Source organism: Ailuropoda melanoleuca, chromosome 1 (genome assembly GCF_002007445.2).
Source record: "Ailuropoda melanoleuca isolate Jingjing chromosome 1, ASM200744v2, whole genome shotgun sequence".
NCBI lineage: Eukaryota > Metazoa > Chordata > Mammalia > Carnivora > Ursidae > Ailuropoda > Ailuropoda melanoleuca.
In genome coordinates this window covers 45639646-45650987 of record NC_048218.1, presented here as the reverse complement: position 1 = coordinate 45650987, position 11342 = coordinate 45639646, and positions in this window count along the sequence as shown.

Genomic DNA, 11342 nt, shown 5'->3' with positions numbered 1-11342 from the left:
ATGGTGAACTGTGGCTCAACAACAGACACAAGAATAATTAAAGTAGAGTAGTTTATTACTTACAAGTCCTGGAGGAAGTGCCTGGCACACCTTGAGGGGACACGTGGGGAGGTCAAGGCAGAGTGCAGATAGAGAGAGGCAGACGCGGGCATGTTTTTATTAGAGTCTGCAGGTGGGGTGCTTTGGGACTCCTAGGGCTAAGGTTAGATTTATCAATTGAAACCAAAAGGGCAGGGTGTGATAAGCCACACAGGCGTCTTATCTAAGGAGCCACATCAGGAGAAGGCGGTGGGGGCAGGGGAGATGGTTGATCACAAGGGCTGTTGGGGAAGTGAAAGCAGAACTTACCTGTGCTTGTGACTCTACAGACTGAGTCTGCATGTATAATATCTTCAAATCTTTGGCCAAAAATTCTCCCAAAGCAACAATATAGGAAGTCACTCCCCCCAAAAAAGAATTTGGTCTATAGTATATATAAAATCAATCTGCCTCCATTTTTCTCCTAGTTAAGCCCATTTCCTTAAATGTATGAGAAAGATGGCTCCCTGCTTTGCCTGGACTAAGGTTCTTAGAGCAAACCTTGGACTCCCACCCTGGGAGCCTGGCCATCAGCTCTCTTTGGCAGGCACTGGGACACCTGCCCTGAGGAGATGTGGCCAGGGGCGTGGGACCAAAGAGAGCTGCCCTTTTGACCCTGCTCTGATGTTCTACCTTGCCAAGCCCATGGTGTGTACTCAAAAGTGTCGAGTGGCTGAGACAGCTGTAGTTTTCTAGAGAGCTTGCGCGTGTATTTTCTTATCATGCTCAATGTGAAAGGAATCACCTTCTTTTAGAGGGTGGGAAGCTTGTGGTGTGCGTGTTCTCATAAAGCAGTCAGGCATCATGGGCACCCAGGTAATCAGTGAAAGTAATCCTTGGGCTGTGTACAAATGAAGTGCTTTTCAATGCCACTCTTTCACATTCCTGCTTCAGGAGACTGTGATCTGGGGGAAAAAAAGATTTTCTCTTTATCTATCTCATTCTCTCTTTCATTTATTTAACTCCCTTTATTTATTTCAATGCATTCCTTTTACTTAGTTCATTCTCCATAACCCCTGTGGTTACAGTAATTTATTTTTTTAGTTCATTTTTTTTCTTGCCAGTTAAAGGGAAGAATTATTCCCCACACTATTTTCAAGCTTGCCTGAGCCACTCTCATTCTAGAAAAGAAATGCTATGTACGGAAGAACTAAGCTGCTCCATCTTTATATATTTATATGTAGTCAAAATACATCAGTGGTTTTCACACAGTTTTTACTTGCCAGAAAGCAGTGCTTGAATACTTGACACTGTGTGCAGTTATGTTGAATGCCCTGATTGTCAGAATGTTCTTTTACAGGTAACATGTTAAAGCATAGTCATCCATCCCCATGACTGTTATCAAGCTACACTGTGAAGTTTGCCACCCTGTTGCTTGGTGATTAACCGAGTGTCTATAAGTATGTATTACTTGAGGGTACATCATCATCATTTCTTATTCTAAAAAGCTATGCAGCTTGTACAATGAAAACTATTTTTTAAATATACTACTGCTGATGTAAAATATATCTGAGGGGGGAAAAGGTGTGTTTTCAGAGGTCTGCCTACAAGAGTGTTGGTTATATTAATATCTAGTTACTTTGGAAATAAGCATCATTAAGTTCTGCAGGATTTGGGCTAATGGTAGGCTTCATAACAGTCTGAGTTGTTAGATGTTGGAATAGGTCTTTATAAGACAATATATCATCTCTTCCAGAAGAGATCTTGAAGCACGGTACCGATTCTCATCTGCCAGAGATGGAATCCATGCGGTTTTGCCTCCATTAGTGTTATTAATTGTATGGCCTCACAAGGTCTTTTTGATCCCTGGGCAGCTATTATTCTAAAACAGAATTGAATGCACTATTTGTTAAAATTTACCACTGTAAAAAAAACTTTACCAGTTTAGCTCGTGTGTTATACTTCAGAAAAGGCTTTCTCCTTCCAGCTCTTAACTACAGTTTCACAGACTTTAAAGGTAATTTCTCAGCACTTTTTTTTTTTAGTCTGAGTCTACAAGCCCCCATAAGTAGTGCCCCAGAAAAGAATCGAGGGAATTAAAGAATCCCGTGAGTCTTACTTCTAAGAGGAGCAAAATTTTGCAATGTACAATAACAGAGTGGATCACCAAACATTTAAAGGAAAGTGTGACAAAATACTCGTGACATTTAGAAAAAGAAATTGGAAATATTAAAGTCTGAGTATAAACAATGGGTGGGGGCACCTGGGTGGCTTAGTTGGTTGAGCATCAGACTCCTGATTTCGGCTCAGCTCATGATCTCAGGGTCGTGAGATTAACCACACCCGCCCCTTGTGTGCACCCTCCAGGTCTGGCTCTGCCCTCAGAATGAGCGTGCTTGAAATTCTTTCTCTCACTCTTCCTCTGCCCCTCCACCCAACTACTTCCCAAATAAATAAATAAATACATCTTCTAAAAAATAAAAATTAACAACAGGTAATCTTTCGACTGTTATAAATAAAAATTCCAACAAAGCTCCAGAACAATCTTTTCTGAGGATCAAATGCCATATACTCTTAGTATGAATATGGTCTTTCTGGAAAGAGGTATAGCAAGATGTATTAAGAAGATTTGTTTAAATATTCATGTTCTTTGACCCAGAAATTTCTCTCCTTAGTATTATAAGCATATAATCAGAGGTATGCAGAGGATATTTGTTCATCATAACATTATTTAAAATAGCAAAAATGTCGGGCACCTGGGTAGCTTGGTTAGGGATCCCGCTCTTGATTTTGGCTCAGTTCGTGATTTCAGGGTTGTGGGATCAAGCCCCCCATCGGGCTCTACACTCAACACTGTGTCTGGAGTCTGCTTGTCCCTCTCTCTCCATCTGCCCCTCCCCCCACGTGCACACTTGCTCTACCAAATAAGTAAGTAAAGAAACAAAATCTTTTAAAAAAATAAAATAGCAAAACTGTGGAAATATCTTAAAAGCACAACTGGAGGGGCGCCTGGGTGGCTCAGTAGTTAAGCATCTGCGTTCGGCTCAGGGCATGATCCCAGGGTGCTGGGATCGAGCCCCACATCGGGCTCCCTGCTCTGCTGGGAGCCTGCTTCTTCCTCTCCCACTCCCCCTGCCTGTGTTTCCCTCTCTCGCTGGCTGTCTCTCTCTCTGTCAAATAAATAAATAAAATCTTAAAAAAAAAAAAGCACAACTGGAGACCATGCTAATAAATTATGGCACATTCATACAACAGAATCTTATGCAATCATAAAAAAAGTTAAGGGATTTAATGACACAGGGAACTTCTCAAAATAAAATATTTGGTGACAAAATCAAAATATAATACATTGTGATAGTTAATTTTATTTGTCAACCTGACTGGCCCATGGTGCCTAGATGTTTGGTCAAACATTATTCTGGATGTTTCTGTGAGAGTGTTTTTGGATGAGATTTACATCTTTTAACAGTATAAATTGTTATTTATTTATTTATTTATTTATGGCAAATAAAATTTAATTTTTTTTTTTTTAATTTGAGTATAGGTGACCCACAATGGTACATTAGTTTCAGGTGTATAACTTAGTGATTTAACATCTCTATATGTTATCACCATACAATGCTATTACAATATCATTGACTATATTCCCTATGTTATACCACTTATTCCCATGATTTGTTCTTTCCATAACTGGAAGCCTGTATCCCCCATTCCCCTTCATCAGTTTTGCCCATCCCTTTGGCAACCATCAGACTGGTCTCTTTTTTTATAGGTCTGATTCTGCTTTTTGTTTGTTTATTCATTTATTTGGTAGATTCCACATATAAGTGAAATCACATGGTATTTGTCTTTCTCAGTCTGACTTATTTCACTTAGCATAATACCCTCTAGGCCCATCCATGTTGTCACAAATGGCAAGATCTGGGGCGCCTGGGTGGCTCAGTCATTAAGCGTCTGCCTTCGGCTCAGGTCATGATCCCAGGGTCCTGGGATCGAGCCCCATGTCAGGCTCCCTGCTCGGCGGGGAGCCTGCTTCTCCCTCTCCTGCTTCCCCTGCTTGTGTTCATTCTCTCTGTCAAATAAATAAATAAATAAAATCTTTAAAAAAACCCAAAAAACAAATGGCAAGACCTCTGGATGAGATTTATATTTCAATTGGTGGATTTTGAGTAAAGCAGATTGTCCTCCATAATGTGGGTGGGCCTCATTTAATCAAATAGCCTGAACAGAAAATAAGATTGACCTACCCCAAGCAAGAAGGAATTCTACCAACAGACTGCTTTTGGACTTAAAGTGCAATATTGTTTCCCCTGGATCTCCAGCCTGCTGGCCCACCCTGCAGACTTTGGACTTGCCAGCCTCCATAATCATATGAGCCAATTCCTTAAAATAAATCTCCCTCTCTCTCTCCCTCTTTCTACATGACACACACCTACACACACACACACACATACCCTATTGGTTTTGTTTTTCTGGAGAACCCTAGAAGATACAGTTTAGTAGTATGATCCCAAATATCAACTACGAATCATGGGATTTCAAATAATTTTGTTTTTTCTTTATACTTTTTTCTATATTCTGTAAGTGATCATGTATCACTTTTGTAATCATGAAAAGATGTTATTTTAAAATGATTTCTGCATGTCATACTTAATGATGAAAGGCTGAAATCTTTCCATCCGAGATCAGGAAAAAGGCAAGAATGCCCACTCTCACCACTTTGATTCAATACGGTGCTAGAAGTTCTAGCCAGTGCAATGAGGGAAGAAAATGGGAGGGGGATGAGGGAAGGCATAAAGATTTTAAAGAAAGACATAAAATTCTTTCTATTTGCAGATAATGATTGTCTCTATATAAAACCCCAAGGGATTTATAAAAACAAAACAAGAACTCCTAGAACCTATAAGTGAGTTTCAGCAATGTCCCAAGATACAGGCTCAATACAAAGAAAAATTAATTGCATTTCTACATACTAAAAATGAACATATGGAAATCAAAATTAAAATCACAATACCATTTATAATTGCCCCTCAAAGAAAGTGAAATCCTTAGATGCAAACCTAAGAAAACATGTTTAGAATCTATATTCTGAAAATGACAGAAAGCTGATGAAAGAAATCAAAGAAGACTAAAGAAATGGAAAGACTTACACATGAATTAGAAGACTCCATAGAATAAAGATGTCAGTTCTCCCCGTACAGGTTTAATACAAATTCCTATCCAGGTGTTTGTAGACATAGAAAACCTTATTCTAAAATTTATAGAAATTCGAAGGACATGAAATAGTTAAAAACAATTCTGAAAATGAGGAGAAGAATGGAAAAGCTATGCTATACAATGTTAAGGCTTACAGTATAGCTACAATAATAGAGACAGTGTGGTATTCAGAGATACACATAGACCAATGGAACAGAATAGAGAATCCAGGAACAAATATAGATATAGGTATTTAAACTAAATGTTGAAAAAGAGCAAAAACAATTTGACAGAGTAAGGAAAAACCTATTCAACAAGTGGTGCTGGAGCCATTGGACATTTCACAGTTTAAAAAATGACCCGGGGCGCCTGGGTGGCACAGCGGTTAAGCGTCTGCCTTCGGCTCAGGGCGTGATCCCGGCGTTATGGGATCGAGCCCCACGTCAGGCTCCTCCGCTATGAGCCTGCTTCTTCCTCTCCCACTCCCCCTGCGTGTTCCCTCTCTCGCTGGCTGTCTCTATCTCTGTCGAATAAATAAATAAAATCTTTTAAAAAAAAATAAAAAATAAAAAATAAAAAATGACCCTTCCAGGGGCCATCCAGCAGGGCATGTGCACCTGCACAAAATAGCCAATAGTTTGGAAAACATCAGGGCCAATTTGAGAATAGCATTAATCTTTTATTGCTAAACTATTAGTTCTAGTAGATTATACTTTTTTGGGGGATTTTCTATGAAAACAACCATATTGTCTTATAAATAATGAAAAGTTGCTTCTTTCTTTCCAATCTCTTTTTATTTCCTTTTCTGTCTTATTATTTTGACTAACACCTTCAGTACTATGTAGTAGAACCTGAAATCCCCGACTGTTCTTGACTTCAAAGAGAAAAGTACTAACATTTCACTATTAGGTATGATCATTTATTTAGACTTGCAGATGATCTTTATCAAGGTTCTATAACAAAAATATTTTTCTAACTGTGTCACAAGCAAATGTGACAAGATTGTAATGTTGGTTAAATCTTAGTGAAAGATGGTGGTAGATCAAAAGGAATTGCAACTTTTTTGCTACTTTTCCCATTGAGAATTGGAGTCTAATTCACCTCCCCAAGAATCTGTGCTGGCTTTAGTAACATGCCTGGTCCATAGAAGGTGGCAGAGTGATGTTTTAGAAAGTTATGCAACTTCTGCCTAGGGCTCCTGGGACATTCTCTCTAAGAATCCTTAGCTGCCACATGAGTGTGACTGCCCTGCCATGCTGGAAAGGCCACAAAAAGGTGCCTTCCTATATAGTCTCAAATCAGTCCAGTCTTCAAGCCATTTGCACCAAGGTGTGAGACATTGGAGTGAAGCTGTCTTGAGCCCTCTAGACCAGTCCATCTGCCAGAAGAATAAACCATTGACACCAACAGAAAATTCAATCAAGCCTTGCCCAAATTCCTGAGCAATAAAACTTTAAGATGTAATAAAATAGTTGTTTGAAGTCACTAAGTTGCTTTAAGCCACTGCCACTTGGGATAGTTTGTTAAGCATCAATAGATAAGCGGAACCTAGGCACAAAAACTATTTTTTATGGTTTTCCGTTTTTTCATAATTTAACAAAATTAAGTCTTCTCCTCATTGGATTTGAGGCTAGTTTTCACTGATTTGGAAAAAACAACAAAAGGTAAAGATAGGGAAGAACAGCCTAGAGGACTTCAGGTTCAGTGCTAGATCAATGCTAAGATCAAGTCTGCATAACCAAGGCTACTAGTCTAATAGGAATGAATTAGACAATGGTACCCTTTATTGGTGGATACCCCACTTCAGGCCCATCACTTAGTGATGGACCAGTATCTTCATGCAATTTAGATAACGGAGCACTTTTCTCCAGGCAGACACAGACTGATACCAGACTGTGAGGAATAAAGTGCAGGCTGGACCTCAGCCTCCACTTGCTCCAGCATCCTTCTGCAGGGCACAATTCACATAGTCTATATGTAATATCTTTGTAGGTAGAAGCAAGGCAACATTTCTACATTTGCAAATGACACAAATTCTTGTGGGTGGCAATGAACTAAGTTGATGAGGCCTGATGATAGATCTTACAAATCTGTGAGTGGGCAGAAAGGTGGCAAATGACTGCATAAAGTATACGTGTGTGCCATCAGTCACAGCTAAGGAGAGGGAGCTAGGGTGACTGTAGATTGTTCCCTGAAGATAAATGCAGAGGCTCCTTCTGACAGCAAAAAGAACAGCCACTTGATTGAATCATCAAGTGACATTCCCTCTGAGAAACAAAGAAGTATCACCCACTCAACTGATGCTTTGATGGAAGTTGAATAAGGCAGAAACCATCAGGAGAAAAATTGGGGAAAAATTAACAGCATGAGGGCTCAGAGGAAACACAGACTTCTATGTATCATAAGTGGGGTATGAAGGACAAACCAATCAGTCCCAATGGAAGCAGTTGCAGTGGTGCAGGTGGTAACTGACTGCAGCATGCTTGGGGCTGGAGACGATAGATGGGATGATGTTGCTAATGGAAGCAGACTATTCCTGGTGATGGCAGCAGTGGCAGCAACTGAGTTGGTTTCTTAGCTGATACCAGTGGTTGGACAACAATGGTGGCAACAGATCATTAATGTTGGCGACAGTAATGGAAATGAAGCAGCAGTCAGGGAATTGTTCAACAAACACTTCATCAACTCTTTATTCAGCACTGACCACATTTCAGGTATTATGTTGCATGGATAAATAAGTAAGCTGACAATTATTGTGTGCCCAGCCATAGTAATTGATGCCCAGTAATAGATGCAGGAGCACAAAGACAACTAGAACATGATTCTCACCCCTCAGGGACTCAGAACTGAGTATGGGTGGCACAGGAGAACAAATAATTATGGCAATTTGGGAGTTGTGAGGAAAAAATTATACTGTTGTATAAGTCCAATGCAGAAAGAAAAAAACATAGTCCTTTGCTCTGACGTATAGCTTTGTTGGAGACACTATGTTAGGCACCATAAAAGATAAAAAGGTAAGTATCAGACATAGCTTCTGATTTGGGATGCTTATAGTCTAATAGATGAGGCAGGACAAGTATAATTCTATAAAACAAGGTAAAAAGGGCTATGTTTTAAGAAAGTTCCAGAAAAGTATTTTGGGAGTTTAAAGGAAGGCTCATAATATAGTGGACACTCAATATTGCTTTAAGTAAATGAGGATTCTATCTATTTCATCCTAAATGTCATTTTTTCCTTCTTTGATACCCTTCAATATCATTTACTTAAAACAGTATCTATTGAATGCTCACTATATGCTTTGGATTGAATGTCTGTGTCTCCCCCCAACAAACCAAATTCTTAGGTTGAATTCCTAGTTCCTAATGTGATGGTGTTTGGAGATAGAGCCTTAGGGAGGTCATTAGGGTGAAATGAGATCATGAGGGTGGGACCCTGGTCCCATGGGATTAGTGCTTTTCTAAGAAGAGGCACTAAAGAGCTTGCATGCTCTCTCTCTCTCTCTCTCTCTCTCTCTCTCTCTCTCTCTCTCTCCTAGTTACCTTGGAGAGAGAGAGAGAGAGAGAGAGAGAGGAGAGAGAGAAAGAAATCATGTGAGGACACAGGGAGAACACGACCATCTACAAACCAGGAATAGAGCTTTCATTAGAAACCACATTGACCAGAACCTTGATTTGGGACTTCCCATCTTCCAGAACTGTGAGAAATAAATTTCCGTTGTTCAAGCCACCCAGTCTGTGGCATTTGGTTATAGCAGCCCTAGGAGGCTAATACAGATTTTGGTACAGTGACCGATGCCCCAGTCCCCTAAAATTCATGTCCTTACATGTAAAACATATTCATCTCATCCCAACAGCCCCCAAAGTCTTAACTCATTCCAGCATCTACTCTAAAATCTAAGGTCCAACGTCTCATTTCAATATCATCCAAATCAAGTACGGGTGAGACTTGAGATATGATTTATCCTGAGGCAAAATTCCTGTCCGTCTGTGAATCTGTGAAATCAGACACGTTATTTGCTCATAAATACAATGATGTGACAGACATACTATAGACATTTCCATCCAAAAGGGAAAAATATTAAAGAAGGGGTAAGGGGTCCCAAACAAGTTCAAAATTTAGCACAGCAAATTCCATCAGATCTGAAGGCTCAAGAATAATCTTCTTGGTTTTTATACTCTGCCCTCCATACCCAACAGGGTGGCAGTGTCACCTCAGTGGGGAAGGGAAGCAGCACTGTCCATGCAGTTCTCTACAACTGTAACCCTGCCCCTGAGGCACCGTGGGGGCATCCTGGTGGGCCCACCCTTTGAAACAGGAAGAACCAGTCCTGCCCCCTGAGTCTGTGGTGGGAGTGGCAGTTCTAATTTCCAGACAGTCTTTGGGGTCATTCTTTCCTTTTGAAAGATAAAGCATGCTTATAGAAGAATAGGTCTATGGTCCCACATGGTCCTATGCAATCCCAAAAGTCCAATGGCCTTCCTTATTCTGCCCTCCCACCTCCTTTTTTTTTTTTTTTTTTTTGGTCCTCTTTACTCCCGGCTGGCAGTGTTTCTTCTGGTATCATCCTATCTCTGTACCTGGCCTCTGCTGAGATGGCTGATGGAGCCCATGAATTCCATTCAAGATCTATCAAATTGTTGTTCAGGTATACCATTAGCGTTCTCTTAAGAACAAGCTTTCTTGTTTTTTGCAACATGGATAGGCTAAGAATTTTCCAATCTCCAAGTTTTCGTTCCTTTTTACTTAACAGTTCCTTCTTCAACTCATCTGCCTCCTCTTACATTTTACTACAAGCAAAAGGGAGAACCTAAACCATGCCTTCAATACTTTGCTTAGAAATCTCTTCTGGGGAGGAGTTAAGATGGCGGAGGAGTAGGGGACCCCTTTTTCAGCTGGTCCCCTGAGTTGAGCTGGATAGGTACCAGACCAGCAGGAACATACACGGAATCACCCTGAGACGCAGGAAGATACATCTGGATCTCTACAAATGAACATCTCCAGCGCTGAGTATTGAGGTACGAAGCAGGCAGCCATGAAACCACGCACAGATATCGGAAGATAAACGGAAGGGAGAGGGAGCCGCTGTGTCCGGGCGCCAGGAAGCAGTAGCCACCTGCATGGGGGAGCGGGCGGACAGCGGACCCGCACCCTTGAGACAGCAGACTGAGACCGTGAGCCGGGAGCGCGCGCCACCAAGCATATCACGGAACTCCGGTGTGCTCAATGGATCCAGACTGAGACCGGGAGCTCTGGGAGCGTGCGCGGGGCAGCTGGCGGCTGGCGGGCCACCTGCACGGGGGAGCGGGCAGACTCGCGAGACAGCACACTGAGACCGGGAGCTCCGGGAACGCGCACGGGGCAGCTGGCAGCTGGCGGTGTTAGAAACTCAAAGGACAGAGATGCACCAGCCCTGGAACTGAGGGCTGGGACGCCAGGTGTGGGGCGCACATCCCGGGATGCCACAGTGTTGAGCAGCACCAACAGAAACAGAGTTAAAGTGGCCAGAACATCAGTGGAGAACGGGCCGCAATCCCTCCGTTCTGAGACAGAGGGCTGAGATTCGGCTGCTGCTGCTCTGATTCTCAGAAGAGGCACAGCAGACCACCAGGGAAAGCTGCCAGAGAACAAAAGCCTGGAAATACTGGCTCACAGCATGCCCATCCCCATCCCCCCTCGCAGGGGACACGGAGACTCTACCCAAACAGGGTTTCCTGAGTATTGGTGCAGCAGGCCCCTCCCCCAGAAGGCAGGCTGAAAAATCAAGAAGCCCACAACCTGGAGCGCCTGAGTGGCGCAGTCATTAAGCGCCTGTCTTCATATTAGGGCGTGATCACAGCGTTCTGGAAAGGAGTCCCACATCGGGCTTCTCTGCTGGGAGCCTGCTTCTTCCTCTCCCACTCCCCTGCTTGTTATCTTTTTGGCTGACTATCTGTCTCTCTCTCTCAAATAAATAAATAAAATCTTTAAAGAAGAAGCCCACATCCCTAAGATCTCTATAAAACAAGGGTGCACAGCCTGGGTCCCAGTCAATAATTTGGGCTCTGGACAGCCCCGCAATCTCTCCTCATCAGAATGACGAGAAGGAGAAGTCCCCCCCCGCAAAGAAAAGAAAATGAGTCTGTGGCCTC